Source organism: Aquarana catesbeiana, linkage group LG09 (assembly GCF_042186555.1).
Source record: "Aquarana catesbeiana isolate 2022-GZ linkage group LG09, ASM4218655v1, whole genome shotgun sequence".
NCBI classification, from domain to species: domain Eukaryota; kingdom Metazoa; phylum Chordata; class Amphibia; order Anura; family Ranidae; genus Aquarana; species Aquarana catesbeiana.
Window position 1 is genome coordinate 121,575,346 of NC_133332.1, and position 15,466 is coordinate 121,590,811.

Genomic DNA, 15,466 nt, shown 5'->3' on the forward strand with positions numbered 1-15,466 from the left:
CGAGGCTCGGAGCGCAGGTTGGAGGTGGGCAAGGAAAAATGACGTCACTGACGTCACTGACGTCATTGTTCCAAGTCGCATCAACATTGCGGCGCAAAATCGCGCAACTTTCAGGTCGCAATAGTGGAAACATAGGCTTACTCTGATGGATGATGTCAGAGACATTGTTGAAGAAAATAAATAAATAAATAAGGTTTTTTTTCTCCTCTCAATTGCCTAGGAAAACTTTATCCACTGTCGGAACAACATTCTGCAATGCCAGACGGTCCACCGGAGGTAGACGCGGCAGTGATTCATATAACAAAGATTTTCATCTCGCCAATCGATGATTCAGCCTCAATTGAGGATCCTTTAGACAGACAAATAGTCCCCAACTTAAAGGAGCTTACCAAATGGCAGGTAAACGCCTGGAAGTCAGCAATTGCCTTATCTGTATCCAAAGCCCTGTGAGCATGGACCAAAAACATGGAAACAGTGATTCTTCAAAATGTTCCTGGAGAGAATATAGTCAAGGCTTTGGATGAATTATGGCTCTCAGCAGACTTCACTGGTGAGACAGCGATGGATACAATTCATTACTTCGCAAGATCAATGTCACTACTTGTGATAGCCATATGGGTATTGTGGTCAGAACTACGGGAACCTGACAGTGTGTCAAAACAAAATTAGTATAAATACCCTTTTTTTTAATGGTAAATCACTATTTTCAGAAAGGTTACAGAAAGCCATTTCCCATGTCACAGGAGGAAGGTCAGACTTGATTCCCCAGAACTGCAGAATTAGATGTACCCGGGGATTCAGGGATGCTTACTTGCACACACCCATACTACAACTGTTACAGAAGTATCTGATATTTTCGGTCGACCAGGCCCATTTACAATTCCAGAGTCTTCCCTTCAGACGATGCACTTCCCTCAGAGCCCTCATGAGGGCTCAGATCACTATCCAAGCTTTTTTATGAGAACAGGGTCTCATTTCATATCACTAACCCGACAATATCCTCCTTTTATCAAAAGATCCAGCCCAGCTAGTAGAACACAGGTAGATGTTATGGACTACACTATCAAGATATGGTTGGATGGTAAATCATCAAACGAGTCATATTTTCTCCAGTTTAGGTGCCTTTTTGAACACTGCAAAAAGGATGGTGTCCCTGCCATCTCAAAGTGTGGGCTATCATTCAGAAAGTAAGGAGAGTGAGGCCATGATGCTACATAACAGCCTCGAGCTAACTCAACCTAATAGGGATTTTTGTCTTTTTGTATCCAGATGGTCCCATGGACACATGGATACCTCAGGCACCTTTTAGCTAGAATTCCTGAAGCAATGGAGCAAACGTCTATCCCAGTCCATTTATCAAACAAGTTTGATGCACAGGGGTTTGCACTAGTGGACAAAGAGGGAGATGCCTGTAAAGTCACGTCCATTAAGACATGTTTTCTGTACCACAGTTACCACAGACACCAACGCAATAGGCTAGGAGGTACATTGCAACCAGATGTTGGTTCAAGAGATGGCCATTCAATGCGGCAGACATCATTGCAAATATCCTGGAAATCCAGGTGGCTTATCTCGCATCGACAGCATTTGCTCTCTCAGATCAAGGACAAATCGGTTCTGATAGGGATAGACAATAGAGCTGCAATATCATACATACATAACCAAGGCGGAACCAACAACAGTTCCTTACTAAGGGAAGTGGAACCCATCTTCAATTGGGCAGAGGGGAATCTGAAGGACCTAAGAGTAGTCTACCTTCCAGCCTACTTAAACACAGACGCCAATCACCTATCCCAAGGATTCCTGGATCCCAACAAAAGGTCCCTACAACCAAAGTTTTTCAGTTGGATTGTGGACCAGTGGACCTTCCCTGAACTGCATCCCTTTGCTACAGCAAGCAATACCAAGCTGCGGAGGATTATTTCACATCTATATCACCCTTGGGCAGTAGCAATAGATGCCCTGTCAAGTCCTTGGGCATGCAATCTAATTTAGGCCTCCTCCGGCCTCCTACCTCAAATTCTCTCGGGAATTGCAATATCAACAATAAACGGTGATAACAGTCCTGCCATATTTTCAGGGAGACCCATGATTCCCTAAGGCAATATTTCTTAGTGTCCAGCCTCTGGTAAATATTTTTAAATAACAAACGTCATACTTACCTCCATTGTGCAGTTCATTTTGCACAGAATGGCTCTGAAACTCCTCTTCTAGGGTCCCAATGGCTGCGCTGCTATCAATCTATCCAATCAGGACACGAGACACCAGCTACAGATGGTGTGCTCGTTCCCGGCCAGAGAAAGATCCATGTCCAGTAAGTAAACCGGGGGGGGGGGGTGGTCTGGGGGGCTGCAGCACTACAGAAGGTTTTTCACCTTAATGCATATAATGCATTAAGGTGAAAAACCATGAGGGTTTACAACCCCTTTAAGCAAAGTACATGCAGTTGCGTGGGTTGAACGGGCACACCTCTAAACCTCTTTTTTCTTTTTTTTTTACGCTGGTTCACCTTTATGTATTTTTTTTTTAAGGAGATTTTCACACAGGTCATGTTAGCATGTTACGTTGCCAACATGTGACATGCACCTTGTTAAAATTATGTAAAAAGACTCTCGTTCCTCTAGCTCCTCCTAAAAGGGCATTTAACCTTCCCCCCTCTAATGCATATGATTTCCTTGGGCTAGCTTTTGCTTTTAAAGGGGAACTCCACACTCCATTCTACAATGCTCTTGTCTACCCCCTCTAACCCCTTGGATTTCCATGGGCTAACTTTTGCTTTTAAAGGGGAATTCCACACTCCACTTTATTTTCCAAAGGCTCTGAACTGCCTTCACCAATCCAAACCACATCCTTTTTCAGAGCATACAACAGGGCCAGCTAGGAAAGGGGCAAGAAGAGCGATCGCCCAACCCCCTCCTGAACCATACAAGGCCACATGCACTCAACATTGCTGGCTGCCTTTGGGGGCATGTTGGGCTCAGCCCAATAGGGTTGGCTAGGGGTTTGTTAGTGTGTGGGAGGGGCACAATATTTTTTTGAGTTTGGGATGGTATTTTTCACATCGTATTTCACAATTTATGGACTGTCACAATATGCTTATTCAAACATTTTGTTTTCCATTTTTTTCTTTTTTAGCACAGTCTACTTTTTCTTTTTAGTTTACTATGTTTGTATATATCATACAAAATTGAGCTGCAGCTTCCTATTTTAATTTCACATTTATTTTTATTTTTATTATTTTTTCAGCGTGGTATTTCCTCTTTATATAGATATTTGAAGCTGCTGGTGCCTCTAGCTTCCCACGAACATCAAGGTGTAGAGTCCTCCAGAGTCTTGCAACTGTGCATAAACCTTCCATTCGGCCACCATTAACCAATGCTCACAAGCAGAAACAGCTGCATTGGGCAGAAAAATACATAAAGACTAATTTTCAAACAGTCCTGTTCACTGATGAGTACCGTGCAGCCCTGGATGGTCCAGATGGATGGAGTAGTGGATGGTTGGTGGACGGCCACCCTGTTCCAACAAGGCTGCAACGTCAGCAAGGCGGTGGTGGAGTCATGTTTTGGGCCGGAATCATGGGAAGAGAGCTGGTTAGCCCCTTTAGGGTCCCCGAAGGTGTAAAGATGACCTCTGCAAAGTATGTGGAGTTCCTGACTGACCACTTCCTTCCCTGGAACAGAAGGAAGAGCTATGCTTTCCGTAATAAAATAATCTTCATGCATGACAATACACCATCTCATGCTGCAAAGAATACCTCTGCATCAGTGGCTGCTATGGGGATAAAAGAAGAGAAAGTCATGGTGTGGCCTCCATCCTCCCCTGATCTCAATCCTAATGAGAACCATTGCAGCATCCTCAAGCAAAAGATCTATGAGGGTGGAAGGCAGTTTACATCCAAACAGCAGCTCCGGGAAGCTATTCTGACATCTTGAAAACAAATTCAAGCAGAAATTGTCCAAAAGCTCACAAGTTCAATGGATGCAAAACTTGTGAAGCTGCTATCAAATAAGGGGTCCTATGTTAAAATGTAACGTGACCTGCTAAAATGTTGTTCAAAGTTTGATTGAAATAGCTTTTGATTTCAGTAAATATGCTGCAAACACAACAAATGACCATTTTCAGTTCTTTACAACCTATAAAGTGTTTTGAAACTTACTGTGTGTAATAATTTGGAACAGTGCATTGTAAGTTTTTTTATTTTGAATAAAAAAACTGTTCTCATTAGGAGGTTTGTTCAATAAAATTTGAATTGTACTTTTAATAGTTGATAACATGAGAATTATGCTGACTGTTGTTTACATCAATTATTTAGGTAAATGAGAAAAATATCATTGGCATAATAATTTGGAACAGGGTGTAGAGTTTAACACATGTATTTTGTGTCTTATGTTTTTGCAAAACAGATGTGTTTTAGAGCAAGTATTTTATTTTATTTTTTTTTGGGGAGGGGGGGGATATATTTCACTGAAATATTTTTGATGTTGTCAATATGTGTTTGTAGGTTGTTAGTTTCACTTTGATTTAATTGTCTGTGCTGCATTATTCTGCAAAATCTTCCTCAAGCTGTTGTGACTACTAAATGTTTAAATCCTTAAGAGACTGTCCATTTGTGGGCCCAGTCCTTTTAACGCCTGTTAATTTCAAATTAACATATATGTGTTTTTTGCTTTCCTTGCACTTTTCCGAGTCCTGTTTTGTTGACCAATAAAATCTGTAGCAAATTTTTATTGTTTTTTTATTGTTTTTTGTTAATAATTTGTATAGCAGATGCATGCTCAATCCAAGTAATGCATTTTACACTCCCCCACCCAAACAATTTTCATGCAGCTTAACTAGGCTGATTGGCATGGCATGGCAAAACAAAAAATGTGTGGTTTGTCTAAAAGCTACTTTCCTGGAGCCTTCATGGTAGCATATGCATGGATTGTGCGTATGCTGCCATGGATAGCAACCAGGAAAGGAAAATTACAGAGAGGTAAGTATTCCATTTTCCATTTTCAGCGCAGTGGTTCTCAGCCTCAGTCCTGAAGTACCCCTGACAGGGTATGTTTTGGGAATTTATCTTATTTTTTTTTTTATTTTAAATAATCTTTATTCAAATCTTCAGTACATATAAAATAGATTCTCATTACAAAAATTCTTAAATACATCATATCCAAAACATTTTATATATATATATTCTGGTGTGGATAAGTGTGGCGCTAAAAAAATATTATAAATGTACGTTAGTGAGCAAAGTCAAACAGAATAGCCTCTGAGAGACGGTATGCACAATAAAGTGTATTAGTGAAACTTTATCAAAATTGAGAGTGACAGCAATATATACCCTAGAGTGGTGGAATAAAAACACCTAAGTGGAACATATATGAGATGTTAGCCAACACTGACAAAAACCAATGTGAATAGGATATATATAAAAAAATCTTGCGACTACTACACATCCCAATAATAATCTTGTGGATGCCATCTTAAAACCATCTTAAAACTTAAAACTTAAAAGTTTATGTCTGGTGTTCTAGCCCCAGTCCATATGTTTCTAGCCTATAATTGCAACATTTTAGATTTTGTTTTTTCACCATTTGTGAATAGGATATATATAAAAAAATCTTGCGACTACTACACATCCCAATAATGGGAAGGAGTAGTACAAATAACTAGAAGTGAAACAAGAAAAAGTGAAGCAAAAAGATGAAACAATAAGATATAATATGATATCAGATTTTTAAGACATCCTAAGACTGTAATGTCCCCAAATGTGAAATCAAAACAAATGGTGAAAAAACAAAATCTAAAATGTTGCAATTATAGGCTAGAAACATATGGACTGGGGCTAGAACACCAGACATAAACTTTTAAGTTACTAATATGACCAGAAGTCCAGAAACCAATGGGTATACATCTGGAAACGCAGACCGAAGAAATCAGCAGTAGCCGAAAAAAGGAATGTGGAAATGGGAGTCCCCCAAATCCAAGGATGGCATCCACAAGATTATTTGTACTACTCCTTCCCATTATTGGGATGTGTAGTAGTCGCAAGATTTTTTTATATATATCCTATTCACATTGGTTTTTGTCAGTGTTGGCTAACATCTCATATATGTTCCACTTAGGTGTTTTTATTCCACCACTCTAGGGTATATATTGCTGTCACTCTCAATTTTGATAAAGTTTCACTAATACACTTTATTGTGCATACCGTCTCTCAGAGGCTATTCTGTTTGACTTTGCTCACTAACGTACATTTATAATATTTTTTTAGCGCCACACTTATCCACACCATACTTTCATCACAATTTGTCTGATTGTTGTGTTGGCAGCTCTTTCTTTGTCTTGGTTGGCGCACTATTATTATTTTTGGTTTTTTGATATATATATATTCGCAAAGAAGAAAAATGTTACTATCTGATTTTCCCCCTTTAACCCTTCCCACCCACCCCTATATCCCATATTCACCCTCCCACCTATCTTAATCGCAACTTACAATATACCTTCATAAATACACTTAATACCATACCTTCATTACCTTATCTATTTCCTACACACATCTTACGTAGGATAACCCAGTTCCTCTAACCAAGGCTTCCATATTTTTTTAAATTCCTTTAAGTTTCCTCTCCTTGCATATACTACCCTTTCTTTCCATACTGTTTCAGTTACTGTTTTAAACCAGTCATCTTTTGAAGGGGGTTTCTCTGCCTGCCATCTCTGTGCTAATAATTTTCTCGCCTGGAAAAGGCACCTTAGCACCGTTTTAGTTTTAATATTCCCCACACTCTCCCCTACTCCCAAGATACATAGTTTGGGGTCCATTCTGAGAGTCAGCTTAAAGATCTTATTTATGGTATCTAATATTTCCGTCCAATAACGAAATAATTTTGGACATTTCCAGATCATATGCATCAGGTCCCCTATATTCTGGCACCTAGGGCATTTGGCGTCCCCCCTCCGCCCCCATTCAAACAGTTTTTTAGGGGTAAAGTAGGTTCTATGTAAGAGCATTAAATATGACATCTTCTGGGCCGGCGAAACTGTAGCTTGGTTCCCTCCTGCCAGTATCTTCTTCCATTGTCCATCCGAAATTCTACCCAGGTCCCTTTCCCACTTACTTCTACACTTGAGCTTCCCTGAACCCATAATGATGTTGCTACATATATATGGATAAAGTTCCGCTATGGATCCACTGGATCCACCAGAACTATTTATTCTTTCAAAAATGGGAGAGCTATTCCACCGCGGACCTTGTTCCCCAAACTGAGCTTTTAAAACATGTCTAATTTGTAAATAATTATAATATGAGTAGTTAGGTATCTCAAACTCTTCTTTTAATGAGGCAAACGTTTTAAGGGAACTGCCATTATATAATTGGTCCAAGCTAACCATGCCCTTTGTTTCCCATATCTTAATTTTCCCCATTGGCCTTAACTCTTGTAAGTTCTTATTGTCCCATAATGGGACACCTTTAACCATACCCCCCATTCCCCTCAGATCCTTTATGGTTTTCCAAACTTTTATTATTAGCTTAACCGTAGGGGGTCTGTAGACGAATGAGTTTGCCTCCAAAACCTTCACTAGTGTCTTATGTGGTGCCCCTATAGTCATCAGTCCCCCATTATTTTCTCCTTCAGGGTCAGTTACTGATATCAAATGTTGTAGTTGGGCTGCTAAGAAGTAACCCCGCAGGTGTGGTACTGCCAGGCCCCCCTCTAAAGTTGATAATTGTAAGGTTTGTAAGCTTATCCTAGATTGTCTACCTTTCCAAATTAGAGCTCTTAGCAATGTATCTATTTTTTTAAACCATTTCCTATGAATCCATATTGGCGAGTTGTGCATTATATATAATAGCTGAGGTAACCACAGCATTTTAATCAAGTTACATCTTCCAGCAACTGAAAGAGGGAGTCCTCTCCATATATCGATCTTATTCTTAAATTTGGATAACAGAGGGGTTAAATTGTTTTTAATAAAGTCATTGGGGTCTTTAGTTATATATATGCCTAAGTATTTTGTTATCTCTACTATTTCTATTTGGATCTTTTCCAAACAGGAGCTCTTCCTAATTGGGTCTAATGGCAACAATGCTGATTTCTCCCAGTTTATAGTGAGACCAGAGAGTGCTCCGAATCTTGAGAAGATGTCTATCACCTGTCTAAGTGATCTCTCCGTATCTCCTAAAAATATAAGAACATCATCCGCATACAGCGCAATCCGCTCTTCTCTGTCCCTTCTCCTAAACCCTTCCATAGTTCTATCCTGCCTTACTGCAATGGCTACTGGTTCCATTGCCAGCGCAAATATCAAAGGTGACAGGGGACACCCCTGCCTTGAGCCTCTTTCAAGTCTGAACCCCTCCGAAGAGACATTATTAACTCTGACCTTTGCACTGGGGTTATTGTAGAGAATTTTAACCCAATTAATATAAGAGGGACCAAATCCAAACTCCTTCAGTACACGCCAAATATACCCCCATTCAAGACTGTCAAATGCTTTAACAACATCTAGCATCATCACCGCCCTTGAGCCTACATTTTCAGTTGGGATCTGCAGGTTCAAAAACAGCCTTCTAATATTCTTGCTAGTTGATCTATGGGGTATAAATCCCGTTTGGTCAGAATGAACCAATTTACGGATTACTTTCTTTAATCTGGCAGCCAGAATCTTTGCTAGGATCTTTACATCCAAGCATAGCAGAGAGATAGGCCTGTAAGACTGAGGCTCTAGAGGGTCTTTCCCTTCCTTATGTAACACTATGATCGTAGCTTCGGTCATTGATACGGGAAGCTTCCCCTCTTTCTTTGCCCACTCAAACACTCTAAGTAGTTCCGGCAGTAATACCATCCCATAGTTTTTATAAGTCTCAGCGGGGAGACCATCAGGACCAGGGGATTTCTGATTTTTCAATTCTGTTACCGTTAGTTTAATTTCCTCCAGAGTTAACGGGGCCTCCAATTCCTCGTTGTCAAGCTCTGTAAGGGAGGGCATCCCAATATTCCCAAAAAATGTATCTAGTTCCCCTCCTCCCATGGTTCCCCGGGATGTATACAGTTCTTCATAAAAGTTCTTGAATGTGTCTGTAATCTCACCCACCTGAGAAGAGATCTCACCCCTCCTAATCCTAATAGCAGGTATCATGGAAGGGGAGGAGCCAGACCTGACCAAATGGGCCAGCATCTTCCCGACTCTTTCCCCCTCCCCATATACAATTTGGTTCTGAAATAGTCTCTTGTTTTCAGATTTCCTAATCATTACGTCCTTGTATATTTGTTGCTTATTTTCCCATATATTTTGTTTTCCTGGTGTTGGCTCCTTCACATACTCCCTTTCTGCTGTTATTAACTCTTTCCTAGTCTTATCCTCCCAGTTCAACGAAGATTTTTTAATTCTAGAGACTTGTTGGATTAATAAACCCCGCAGATTATGAACTCATTTAGCTTAGCTATTATCCCATTCTGATCCTCTATTATTCCAAACCATATTGGGTTCATCTTCCACACTCTACGAAACTTATTATTATTTATACTTATCGAGACCATCAGCAACGAGTGGTCGGAGACTCCCCTGGGTTGATAAATTATATCTTTAATTATTTGAGACCCTAGCTCATTTGCCAGTACAAAATCTATTCTTGAAAGTGTAGAATAAGAGCCCGAGTAGCATGAGAATTGTAATGTCACCGGGTTCCGTATTCTCCAAAGATCCAGCAAACCAGCTTCACAAAGGAAATGACTCATACGGTTTCCCTGTAACCCCTGTCCCTGATTACCTGGAGGGAACCTATCTATTTTTTTATTTATGACCACATTGAAGTCCCCGACCACAATAATTGGTATGCTAGTCTTGTCCATGATAAACTCCAATAGGCAGTACAAAACATCTAATTTGAAGGGAGGTGGGATATAAACGTTTGCTAATACATATTCCTGATTTTCTATTACACAGTGCAAGAAGATATACCGGCCCTCAACATCTATTTTGCACTGTCTGCAGGTGAAAGCCACCCCTCTCCCAATTAACACTGACACCCCCCTAGAATAGGTAGTGTGCACGGAGTGAAATTGGCACTGAAATCTCTTGTTCCTTACTTGGGATTTAGTGTCTTGATTCAAGTGTGTCTCCTGCAGACAGGCAATTCTTATTTTAAAAATATCCAACATATTAAATACAGCTGCTCTTTTGGCAGGGGTACCCAACCCGCGGACATTCCATGAACCAATATTCAATACCATTGGTTTTTTAGGTAACATCCATCAAAAAGAAACAGAAAGTAGCAACAAGAATTCAAACCTAATAATGTCAAGGAGAGATACCCAATTAGCCATAGGGATTCTATAAATATTAACCCAGTAGTATATTTCTTACTCTTACCCTTTGTGTCAACAATTACCTTCCCCATGATTGCAAAACAAACCCATATTTTCACGCTGTAAACATTCATATTCTATCTGTATTTCTTTTTAGTGCCCAATGTGTTATCCTATATATTATCCTATCTTCCAGTGTACTATGTGTATTTAGTTTTACCAGTGCCCAATGTATATTCCAGTGTACAATATATCTTCTTGTGAATCTGTGTACTATAAATTCCCTTATTAGGTATATTCCTACTCTTATACCCATTACCCTCCCCCTCCCACCCCAACCCCCATCCACCCAAAAACCCTCCCTCAATGACCTCCCTCCCCCCACCCCGCACCACTCTAGGTTACCCCTAAGGGCTTTTTCAATGACCGTCATACACCTCCATACCTTAACCAAACACACTCCTCCCTTCCCCCTATTTCCCCTCCCCCCTCCCCACCCCTCCCTCCCTACATCCGAGTATAGTCTTAGTTTTAACCTTCCCCATTCTAAACCTGATTCCATTTACCCGTGTAAATCCCCACCCCACTCCATGAAATCAATATCAGTATTGTTATTCTACATTTGTGCCCCACCTCTGTGTATCATCTTCAACAGATTCCCCATTATTTCAATGGCAGTTGATCTCTCTTCTCCTCCATCCATGCTAACGCACCAGCAGGAGAGTCAAAAAACTGACTCCCTCCGAGTGCGTTTATCCGAAGCCTGGCAGGATAAAGGAGGGCATACTTAATATTAAATTTCTGAAGGCTGCGTTTAACTCCTACAAACTCAGCTCTACGCTTCTGTAGGTCAGGAGAGTAATCGGGATACAGTGATATCCTAGCGCCATTATAGGAGATATTCCCCAAATCTCTGGCCCTCTGAAGGAGCCTTACTTTATCTTTATAATTCAAGAATTTTAATAGCAACGATCTAGGGGGACTTCCTTGGGGGGGGGGGGGCCTAAACGGGACTCTATGGGCTCTTTCGATTGAGAACTGCTGTGAAAACGTCTCCCTTCCAAAGGTTTCAATCAGCCATCTTTCCAAAAAAGCCATCGGATCTGAACCTTCGCTCCCCTCAGGTAGCCCCACCACCCTCACATTGTCCCTACGGAGCCTGTTTTCCATTTCATCAAAATTTTCCGTAAGCTTGATTATCTTCTCTTTCCAAGCTTTAGCTTCTTGTTTCATAGGGTGCAAGTCGTCTTCTATCTGACTTATTCTCCTTTCTGCTTCTGTTACTCTTTCAGCTGTTTTCTTGAGTTCGTGCCGCACCAGGGTTAGCTCCTCTTTAATATCCTTCATTTGGCCACCCAGTTCACCCAAAGACTGTTTACATGAGTTAATTGCCAAAAGGATATCTTTCAGCGATGGTTCTCCCTCTGCTGAGGGTGTCAGATTGGCAGACGCTTCTGGTTCTTTTCCGGCCACTCCTGTTCCTTTACTAGTAATGTTCTTTGTTCCAGTGGCACTTGTGGGTATGCTCTGATGGCTCTGGCTCCTTCTGTCCACTGCTGATTTGGTTTGAGCCTGCTGCCCCCCTTTATTTGGTGTATGGTCCGCTGCATGGACCATTCTCTCCAACTTGGCGGTTGCTGCGACTGCTGCTGCCGTTACCCCCGCCACTGCGGACTGCGCCCCCTTTTCCTTATCTTTCTCCTTGTCTTTAGCCGAGCGCAATGATTGGGTTCCCACATACTCCTGGCTGGCATGCTCATCCCCTTTCTTCCTTACTGACATGGTACTTTACCAGTTATTATCAACTGTTAATGTAGCAAAGAGGTTAACGAGGAAACTTTATTAAGGACAAAAAAAAAAAAAAAAGACACACAGGGTGATTAACCACTTTCCTTAGCTCATCAGGTATTAAGTGTTTCTCAATCAGCATACCCGCCGTTTAAGACTGTTATTCATGGCAAGTCAGTAGCATCAGGGATTACACTCACACTGAAAAGGAACCACTTCTCAAGTTTCCTCATAAATTCACAGTCTCTAGAGGGTTCTAATCCCTTGATTAGGCTCCCATCCGCTTCTACTTACAGTAAGGAAAAAAGTAAAACAAAAAAAAAAAAAAACAAACAAAAAAAAAAAAAAATTGTAGAAAACAGTACCTCCGTTCTGTTGGTTTAAGCAGATTGGTTCTTTTCCCTTCTATCAGTGCTCAGAAGTCCGGAGCGTTCCCCTGCTTCACCTCAGGATAGCTCCGATTACCTCCGTCCCTCCATCCCTCTGCTCGGGTTTCACAGTGCACAGAGCGCACACACGGAAGCCTCCACTGCTGACTCCTAGGCTTGGTTTCTACAGCAACCGTCCCTCCTCCCCTTCGTGTTCTCGCAGGATTACACAGTGATTAGCAGACCCGACCACCTCGGTGGTCTCGGTGGCATCCGATATTTTGACAGTTTCTCCCGGCAGACGTTCAGGGGGGGCAGCGGGGGAAGAAGAGGCAGGCAGGCAGTGAGCATAAAGGAATCCGTTCCTACCAAGGTTCATTACTCCCGGGGCACCACATACATGGAGCGTACATGGAGCGAGGTGATCACACGCTCTCACTCCTCACAGACTCTCTCCTCCATCTGCTTCCGGTCCCGCCCTCGGAGCGGGAATTTATCTTAGCTAAATAGTTGTCCAAAATACCAAGTCATTGCCTGTGATTTAAAGCACCTGTGCAATATGAAGGTAAACCTGCAAACTTGACCTGTTGGGGGTACCTGAGGACAGGGTTGAGAACCAGTGATTTAAAGCACTGAGCTAAAATCTAGCTCAAGACAATCCTATTCTAATGTGGGCACTTGAGGGAAACCAAGTGAGTGTTAGAACCCTTGCTTGTCTTTTTTAGGTTGGGCTTTGTGTCCCTTTTCGGAAATTGGCTTCACTTCCTGTCACATAGCCAAACAGGAAGTGAGGGTAAAACCCTACCCATGTCTTTCCTTGGGGACACACAGATCAATCTAACTAGTGTCCCAATTAGGCAAATTGCACTCTAGCACTTTGTTGTGTACACCCCAAATTATTAGGTATTTTGGGGTTTATTAAAGGCAAATCCACTCTGCAGTTCAAGTGTACTCGCTGTAAATCTGAGGGGAAGCACTGGTGATTTTATCATCCAGTCATGTAGAAGCAAAGATGCTGTTTCTTTTTTATTCTCCTTGCATGTCCCCCCCCTCAGATCTCCAGCAACTGCACTTCCAAGTGCACTTGTGGCGCAAAGTGGATTTGCCTTTAGTAAATAAACCCCAAAGTCCAAGATGCCTAATAATTTGAGGTGTAATAATTTGAGGTGTACACAGCAAAATGCTAAAGTGCAATTTCCCTAATGGGGAAACTATTTAGATTGGGCTGTGTGTCCCCAAGGAAAGACATTGATAGAGTTTTATCCTGACTTCCTGTTTGACTATGTGACAGGAAGTGAATAAATTTGAAGGAGAAACTGGAAACATTTGAGAGTTGCCTTCACCCTATCAGGGGTGCAGACATCCCCAAATCTGACAAGACTTCTAATCCCTCTGCACTCTATCCCCAAGCAAAAATAAGAAAGGATTTAATTTAGTTGAACTTTGCAAAGACACATTCCTAAGTTCATCTGTGATGCATGTGAATGGCCCATTTAGACCTTGTTTTTATAGAAAACACCAGTTGCCTTTCACTATAAACGTTTGTTAGTCCAGTCCTGGAAATCTGCATCTGCTTTACTATTAATTTCCATAAAAATTGGGTTCCTGTATCTAGATGCTCGACCGCTGTGTATGTGAGATGCGCAACTGCTGTGTGTGCAGAAGTATGCACCCGTTGCACATATCTGGTTCCCGGCAGCGGTGGCCAGCACACAGGAATTACATTACGCCCCTCCAGGAAGTTGCTTGTACTGCTGCTAATTTATTCCCACCACCATGCCCCCCTCCCTGTTCTCTGAGGAAGAGATGATCCTTATTTGCAAATTAGGATAGTTTTTTATTTAGTTTTACATGGGGTGATGTTTGTGTGGATCATGTGTGTATGTCTAAATGATTTGGCCTCAAAACACACCTACATCCTGTGTACAGATTCACTTCAGGGTGTGTATGTATATGTGTATATATAATATATATATATATATCTATATCTATAGATATAGATATATATATATATATATATATATATATATATATATCTATATATATATCCATATATATATATAGATATATATATATATATATATATATATATATATATATATATATATATATATCTATATATATATATGATACAGATGTAAGTTCTTGTGTCCACCAGCAGAGAGAAATTGGATAGATGGCACAATTCTGGAGGCATAATAATGGTCTAGCACGGAGGGTCTTCAAACTACGGACCTCCAGTTGTTCAGGAACTACAATTTCCATCATGTCTGTGGATGTCAGAGTTTTACAATGCTTCATGGGATGTGTAGTTCCGCAACAGCTATATATATTAGAAGTGATAGGAATGAGATTAGCATCAAAAGGGTTAATTAACTGAGTACACGTACTAATTGCCTAACAGGACACATCCAATGAGATGAAATTAACCAATTGTAATTGTCTTATCAAAGAGAAAACCGCAGTTACCATAGCACCAGTTACAGTTTACATATTTATTATCGTTATTTGCTCTTCAATGTGCGCCGGTTTGCACATTCAATTAATGACTTTTCCGGCGCACCAATGTATGAACTGGTGCAGTACCTCCTTCTTAGTAAATCACCCCCAGAGGCTTTAATCATTAGGATGTTCCTCCAGAGTTTTCAACTCTGCTCAAAGCACAGGAGCCTTCAATAAACAATACGTGTGACAAGGTTTGGAATAAGTTTAAATATTTTGCGAACGACAAAACTTCAATCCTGATGTACCCTCTTCCTCCCAACTCCTTGACTTCCTGCAAGCAGATCTTGATTGAGGATTAAGATTAAGCAACTTAAAGGTACAGCTGGTGGCAATCTCTGCTGCGACAACAAGAGATGGGCCAAAGATTTTTTAATAATCAAATTCTTCAAGACAGTCAAGAAGATAAGCCCACTCATTAAAACAAATCTTTCCCACTTGGGATCTCTCTATCACTCTGGAGCCCTTATCCAAACAGCCTTTTGACCCATCTGGCTCAGCATCCTT

The 15,466-nt window shown here is 41.0% G+C and overlaps 1 protein-coding gene across 2 annotated transcripts in view; it reads left to right on the forward strand.

Annotated features, from left to right (window-relative positions):
• Positions 1-15,466, forward strand: part of LOC141108039 (pinopsin-like) — a 101,929-nt gene that overhangs the window by 49,441 nt on the left and 37,022 nt on the right. The window contains exon 2 of one of the 2 annotated variants that reach the window (XR_012235998.1): positions 3,247-4,728. The exons of the other annotated variant lie outside the window; for it this stretch is intronic. The gene's annotated coding sequence lies outside the window, so the exon portion shown is untranslated. Of the gene's footprint in view, positions 1-3,246; positions 4,729-15,466 lie in introns of those variants that run through there. 2 annotated transcript variants of the gene reach the window in all.